Genomic DNA, 7,205 nt, shown 5'->3' with positions numbered 1-7,205 from the left:
CCAATGCTTGGAATGCCAATAGCCTCCTGGGTCCCAAACTAGGCATGTAAAGCTTCTGAGCAGCTTTAAACAGATTTTCAGGCTCCCGGGGTGACGAATGGCAGAATAGATTCCAGGATCCCAAGCCTTGTTTTTAAATCCGCCTCCGTCTTGATCTCCATGTTTCCATCCGGGCGGTTTAAAAAGTAAATTCTCACCATGGTAACCAAACGTTTTCCGAGATCCATTCGATTGATTTTGATGCCAATCCGTGCACTTCGAGTTGAAGCGTGGAACCTTATTGAACCTTGTGCACCAGCTCTGAGCACGAGCCATTTCCCTCTTACTCTTAAAGCCGCAGAGAGCTCTAAGCTGGCCATCTGTTTCAAGTAAACCATATTCAAGTGAATAAGTAAAGTTAAAAGTTAAGGATTGTACCCACTTGAAGCTTGTATTAGGTGGTAATGGCCTTGGGGAAGGTGTTTCTGGTGGTTCTGTAAGTTTTACTCCCTTGTGCTCTTCTGTGAATTCCTCCACTTCTTTGCAAGGATCTTCAAATGCATCATCACCCTGGTCAAAGTATTCTATGTCTTCCTCATCACTTGAGTCATAGATTGGAGGTTGAGAGAAATCTACCTCTGCATCATCCTCGTATTCATTTGGGGAAGATTCGTCGATCTCAGAGAACTCACTTGCAGATGCAAGTTCATTACTAAGAGAGCTTGACTTGTGACTATCATCATCAAGGGAATTTGCTTCTTGGATTATTCCGTCTGATTCTTCATAAATGACTTGCCTTGGGGATTGTGCGCTATCCTCCTTAGCATTAACTGTAATGTCCTTGACGGATTTCTCTTCAGTTCTGGATTCCTATGGAGGTTCTGCGTCTCCTAGATCTTCAACCAACTCTTCTTCTTGTACAATGACAGCTTCTTCTACTTGTTCGAGTACGAATTCATGCTCTGTCTTGTCTACTGGAGTTTCTAATATCTCCTTCAAGCTACGCTCTTCATTAGATTGTCCACATGGGGCTGTGGTTAGTCCTTGAATGTTCGAGCATCTAGAAGCTAATTGAATTACTGCTTGCTCCAGTTGTCGAATGGTTGCTTGAAGCTTATTTACTGTTTCCTTGAGGCAAACCTCTGATTCTCAGGGTGATGAATTTGGATATGAAACATAGGAAAGTGGTGGTGCTTGGGGGTGATTGAATTGGAACTGGGGTAGGAAAGGATCATACGGTGGCAAATGGTGAAGAGAAGCTTGTGAGTGTGGTGGTTCGAGGTTATGTTGAGAGGATGGTCTATAGGCACGGGTGGGACTTGTTGGTAGTTACAAGGTTGTCCACCATATCTATCAGCTGGGTATTCATTGTAGAATGGTCATTGTCCATGATATCTTGGAGGGTGTTGTTGCCTAAAAGGTTGATTAGATCCTCTTGGCTCCATCCATCCTTGATTGGTTTGACCTTGATGCATATTCCTGCTGTAACTTCTATTTCCTTCAACAAATTTAGAGCCAAACTCAAAGCGAGAGGGGTGAGAGTCCATAGTAGCAAATAAAATTAAAAAGGAAAAACAAAAATAAATAAACAAGAAAAAGAAAAATATTTACAATAACCAATAATAAGGCACACGTTAGCAGTTCCCCGGCAACGGCGCCATTTTGACGTTAAGGTTTTTTTGCCAGTAAAGAATGTCATAAAAACAGTCGCGTTGTAGATATAGTCTCTAAACCAACAAAAATCCCTTTCGTGCAAACGTTTTGGTTGTCACAAGTAACAAACCCCTTAAAATTGATAACCGAGTATTTAACCTCGGGTTGTCTTTTTAAGGAACTGCAGGGAAGTATGTTCTTATTATTGGTTATGGAGATTGTAAAATTGGGGTTTCAAGAATGAGGAACGAGTAATTTGATGACAAGTAAATTAAATGGCAATTGAAAATAGATAAATACTGTAAAGCAAACTTTTGGCAAGGTATGAGAAATTAGAGGTCCTATCCTAGCTATCCTTAGCAATGATGATGATGGTTGAATCCTAATTCCACTTTGTTAACCTTTACTAAGATAAAGGAAGGTCAAGGGATTAATTGATTTGATCTTCGAATCCTATTTATTTCCTAAGAAACGATTGCGATTATAGAAGTTCAATTCCATTAACAAAGATAATAATTATCAATTATGCTGTTGAATTGGATAACTCCTGAGTTACTGATTTCTTAACCAAGACCAAAAGGAGAAAAATAAATCTACTTGGAATAAAAATGTCTTTAGAGTAAAAGTAACAATAGCATGAATAAAAGAAATCAATATTAAACTGAAATACCTCAAATAACATTAATTCAAATAATCTGTAACATGAAAGGATTCATAAAGTAGCTTGCAAAAGTAAATAAAAGGAATATTGAACCTGATCAAAAGAGATAATCCTGAAAGTGAATAAAAATCCTAAATCTAAATCCTAATCCTAAAGAGAGAGAGAGAATCTCTCTCTAAACTAAATCTAATTCATGGAAAGTAAAAATTGGCGAGCTCCCCCTGAATGGATGCATTTCCTCACTTCATAACCTCTGGTCTATGCCTTCTGGACTTGGATTTGGGCCAAAAAGGGCTTCAGAAATCGCTGGGAGCGTTTTCTGCAATTTCTGGTGCGTGGCCTCTGTCACGCGGTCGCGTCATTCGAAGCTTTTCTTGCCACGCGGTCGCGTCAGTCATGCGACCGCGTCATATTCGTTCTGCTTAAGGCGCGCGGTCGCGTCAGTCATGCGGCCGCGTCGCTGCTTCTTTGCGCTTGGCATGCGATCGCGTCGTCCATGCGATCGCGTGGATGCCAGTTTCTTCAAGGACTCCGTTTTGTGCTTTCCTTCCGTTTTTGTATGTTTTCTTTCCATCCTTTGAGTCATTCCTGCCTTAGAAGATCTGAAACTACTCAACACACTGATCACGGCATCGAATGGAAATAAAGGTAATTAAAATAATTAATTTTAAAGCATAGGAAACATGTTTTTCACATACATCACATAATAAGGAAAGAGAAGTAAAACCATGAAATTAATATGAATAAGTGGGTGAAGGATTGAATAAATCACTCAAATTAAGCACAAAATATATCATAAAATATGGGTTTATCAAAGACCTAGAACGTACTTTCCCTCGCTTTAGTAGTTTAGAGGGACTAGGTGAGTATAGAGTCTAGGCTAGCCTAGGTGCCAGCTTAGGGACCTCTTGAACAGGTCAGGACCTGGGATGTTGTATGTATATACATGTATATAGATATTATTTAGCTATATCTAGGGGTGTTCTAACTAACAGTCTATATTCTAATAAAGGCTGAATCACCGAATGTTGTCAACTACTCGTGATGTATTTATGTGTGGTTGTTTATAACTGTTTTATCTGTTATTACTTGTGAATTGATTATGAGTGATTCCGCCTATTAATCCAAACGTTTTCAAAAAAAAATACCTCGCAAATTAACTACGCTTTTAACAACGAATCAGGCTCATATGATAAATAATAGATAATAATTAGGAAGACAAATTGGTAGCGCTCAGTTTTCGGTATGATCTAGACATATTGAAAATTGGGTCGTTACAATAATTGTCTTTGTTTAATCTTGTGATTTTCATGTTTTGTGTCTTTTCTTGTTTTTCATATGCATTTTCAATTTATTAGTGTCTAAAGTTTGAAAATTTTTAAGTTTGGTGTCTTGCATGTCCTTCTTTTCTTAAAAATTTTTCAAAATTATGTTCTTGATGTTCATCATGATCTTCAAAGTGTTCTTGGTGTTCATCTTAACATTCAAAGTGTTCTTGCATGCATTATTAGTTTTGATCTTGAATTTTCATGTTTTGCATCATTTTAGTGTTTTTCTCTCTCCTCATTAAAAATCAAAAATAAAATAAATATCTTTTCCTTATTTTGCTCATAATTTTCAAAAATTTGGTTTGATTTAGTCAAAAATTTTAAAAATCTAGTTGTTTCTTATGAGTCAAGTCAAATTTTCAATTTAAAAATCCTATCTTTTCAAAACTTTTTCAAAAATCAAATCTTTTTCATTTTCTATAGATATTTTCGAAAACTTTTAAAAATTGATTTTCAAAATATTTTTCTTATTTTTATTTCATATTTTCGAAATTAATGCTAACAATTAATGTGATTGATTCAAAAAATTTTAAGTTTGTTACTTGCCTAGCAAGAAAGGTTCAATCTTTAAATTTTAGAATCATATCTTTTTATTTCTTGTTAGTCAAGTAATTAACTTTAATTTTAAAAATCAAATCTTTTTTTTAATTTTTTTTTTTCAAATCTTTTTCAAAAAAATTTCAATCATATCTTTTTCAAAACTTAATTTCAAAATCTTTCCTTACCTCGTATCTTTTCTAACTTCCTATCTTTTCAAATTTGATTTTCAAATATTTTTCAATTAACTACTTGACTTTTTGGTTTGATTTTAAACGTTTTCTATTTCAATCATATCTTTTTCAAAACCACCTAACTAATTTTCTCTCTCTAATTTTCGAAAACTCCTCCCCACTTTTTCAAAAGTCAGTTTAATTAACTAATTGTTTTAAATTTTAATTTAATTTTATTTCTCTTTTTAATTTTCAAATTCTAACTAATAATTAAAATAAAAGAAAAAATTTTTTCCTTTTATTCTTTTTAAATTCGAAATTTTCTCTCTTATCTCTTTCTATTTATTTATTTATCTACTAACACTCCTCTTCCATTCAAAATTCGAACCCGCTCTTCTTCTCTGTGTTCGAATTTTTTTCTTCTCCTTCTTCTATTCTTCTCTTCTTCTACTCACATAAAGGAATCTCTATACGGTGATATAGAGAATTCCTCTTCTTTTCTGTTCTCTTCTTTTTTATATGAGCAGGAACAGGGATAAAGACATTCTTATTGAAGCTGATCCTGAACCTAAAAGGACTCTTAAGAGGAAACTAAGAGAAGCTAAAGCACAACCCTCTGGAGAGGACCTGACAGAAATTTTTGAAAAAGAAGGAGACATGGCCGAACCCAATAACAATGCCAACAATGCAAGGAAGATGCTTGGTGACTTCATTGCACCCTCTTCTGACTTCTATGGAAGAAGCATCTTAATTCCTGCCATTGAAGCAAACAACTTTGAGCTTAAGCCTCAATTAGTTTCTCTAATGCAACAGAATTGCAAGTTTCATGGACTTCCATTGGAAGATCCTCATCAGTTCTTAGCTGAATTCTTGCAAATCTGTGACACTGTCAAGACCAATGGAGTTAATCCCGAGGTCTACAGGCTTATGCTTTTCCCTTTTGCTGTAAGAGACAGAGCTAGAACATGGTTGGATTCACAACCTAAGGAAAGCCTGAACTCTTGGAAAAAGCTGGTCAGTGCTTTCCTGGCCAAATTCTTTCCACCTCAAAAGATGAGCAAGCTTAGAGTGAAAATCCAAACCTTCAGACAGAAGGAAGGTGAGTCCCTCTATGAAGCTTGGGAAAGATATAAGCAATTGATCAAAAGGTGTCCTACTGACATGCTTCCAGAATGGAGCATCATATGTATATTCTATGATGGTTTGTCTGAGTTGTCAAAAATATCATTGGACCATTCTGCAGGAGGATCTCTTCATCTGAAAACCCATGCAGAAGCTCAAGAACTCATTGAAATGGTTGCAAATAACCAGTTCATGTACACCTCTGAGAGGAGTCCTGTGAACAATGGGACGCCTCAGAAGAAGGGAGTTCTTGAAATTGATACTCTGAATGCCATAGTGGCTCAGAATAAAATAATGACTCAGCAAGTCAATATGATTTCTCAGAGTCTGAATGGATTGCAAGCTGCATCCAACAGTACTAAAGAAGCATCTTCTGAAGAAGAAGCTTATGATCCTGAGAATCCTGCAATGGCAGAGGTGAATTACATGGGAGACCCCTATGGAAATACCTATAATCCTTCATGGAGAATTCATCCAAATTTCTCATGGAAAGACCAACAGAAGCCTCAACAAGGCTTCAATAATAATGGTGGAAGAAATAAGTTAAGCAATAGCAAGCCTTTTTCGTCATCTTCTCAGCAACAGACAGAGAATTTTGAACAGAGCCATTCTGGCCTAGCAACCATAGTCTCTGATCTATCCAAGACCACACTAAGTTTCACGAATGAAACACGGTCCTCCATTAGAAATTTGGAGGCACAGGTGGGTCAGCTGAGTAAGAAGATTACTGAAACTCCTCCCAGTACTCTCCCAAGCAATACAGAAGAAAATCCTAAGAGAGAGTGCAAGGCCATAACCATGACCAACATGGCCGAACCTGGAGAGAGTGAGGAAGACGTGAGTCCCAGTGAGAAAAGCCTCATGGGACGTCATCTGGACAGAAAGGAGTTTCCCTTTTAGGAACCAAAGGAATCTGAGGCTCATACAGAGACCATAGAGATTCCATTGAACTTTCTTCTGCCATTCATGAGCTCTGATGAATATTCTTCCTCTGAAGAGGATGAAGACATCACTGAAGAGCAAGTTGCTAAATATCTAGGAGCAATCATGAAGCTGAATGCCAAGTTATTTGGTACTGAGACTTGGGAGGATGAACCCCCCTTGTTCACCAATGAACTGAATGCATTAATGAGGCAGACATTACCTCAGAAGAAACCGGATTCCGAAAAATTCTTCATACCTTGTACCATAGGCATCATGACCTTTGAGAAGGCTCTGTGTGACCTGGGGTCAGGGATAAACCTCATGCCACTCTCTGTAATGGAGAAACTGGGAATCTTTGAGGTACAAGCTGCAAGAATCTCACTAGAGATGGCAGACAAATCAATGAAACAGGCTTATGGACTAGTAGAGGACGTGCTAGTAAAGGTTGAAGGCCTTTACATCCCTGCTAATTTCATAATCCTAGACACTGAGAAGGATGAGGATGAATCCATCATCCTTGGCAGACCCTTCCTAGCCACAGCAAAAGCTGTGATTGATGTTGACAGAGGAGAGTTAGTCGTTCAGTTGAATGAGGACTACCTTGTATTCAAGACTCAAGGTTCTCCTTCTGTAACCATGGAGAGGAAGCATGAAAAGCTTCTCTCAATACAGAGTCAAACAAAATCCCCACATTCAAACTCTAAGTTTGGTGTTGGGAGGCCACAACCAAACTCTAAGTTTGGTGTTGAGAGGCCACAACTAAACTCGAAGTTTGGTGTTGAGAGGCCCCAACCCTGCTCTGATTATCTGTGAGGCTCCATGAGAGCT

General features: G+C 37.5%; 1 non-coding gene across 1 annotated transcript; it reads right to left on the bottom strand.

Moving 5' to 3' along the window:
* Window positions 1–5,390: 5,390 nt before the first annotated feature.
* On the bottom strand, window positions 5,391–5,498 carry LOC112731305 (small nucleolar RNA R71). Its single transcript, XR_003167089.1, has one exon. It is a non-coding gene; the product is annotated as a small nucleolar RNA R71 (small nucleolar RNA).
* Window positions 5,499–7,205: the final 1,707 nt, after the last annotated feature.

Source organism: Arachis hypogaea, chromosome 12, assembly GCF_003086295.3.
Source record: "Arachis hypogaea cultivar Tifrunner chromosome 12, arahy.Tifrunner.gnm2.J5K5, whole genome shotgun sequence".
Classification (NCBI taxonomy): Eukaryota; Viridiplantae; Streptophyta; class Magnoliopsida; order Fabales; family Fabaceae; genus Arachis; species Arachis hypogaea.
This window is presented reverse-complemented; position numbering and strand designations above follow the sequence as displayed.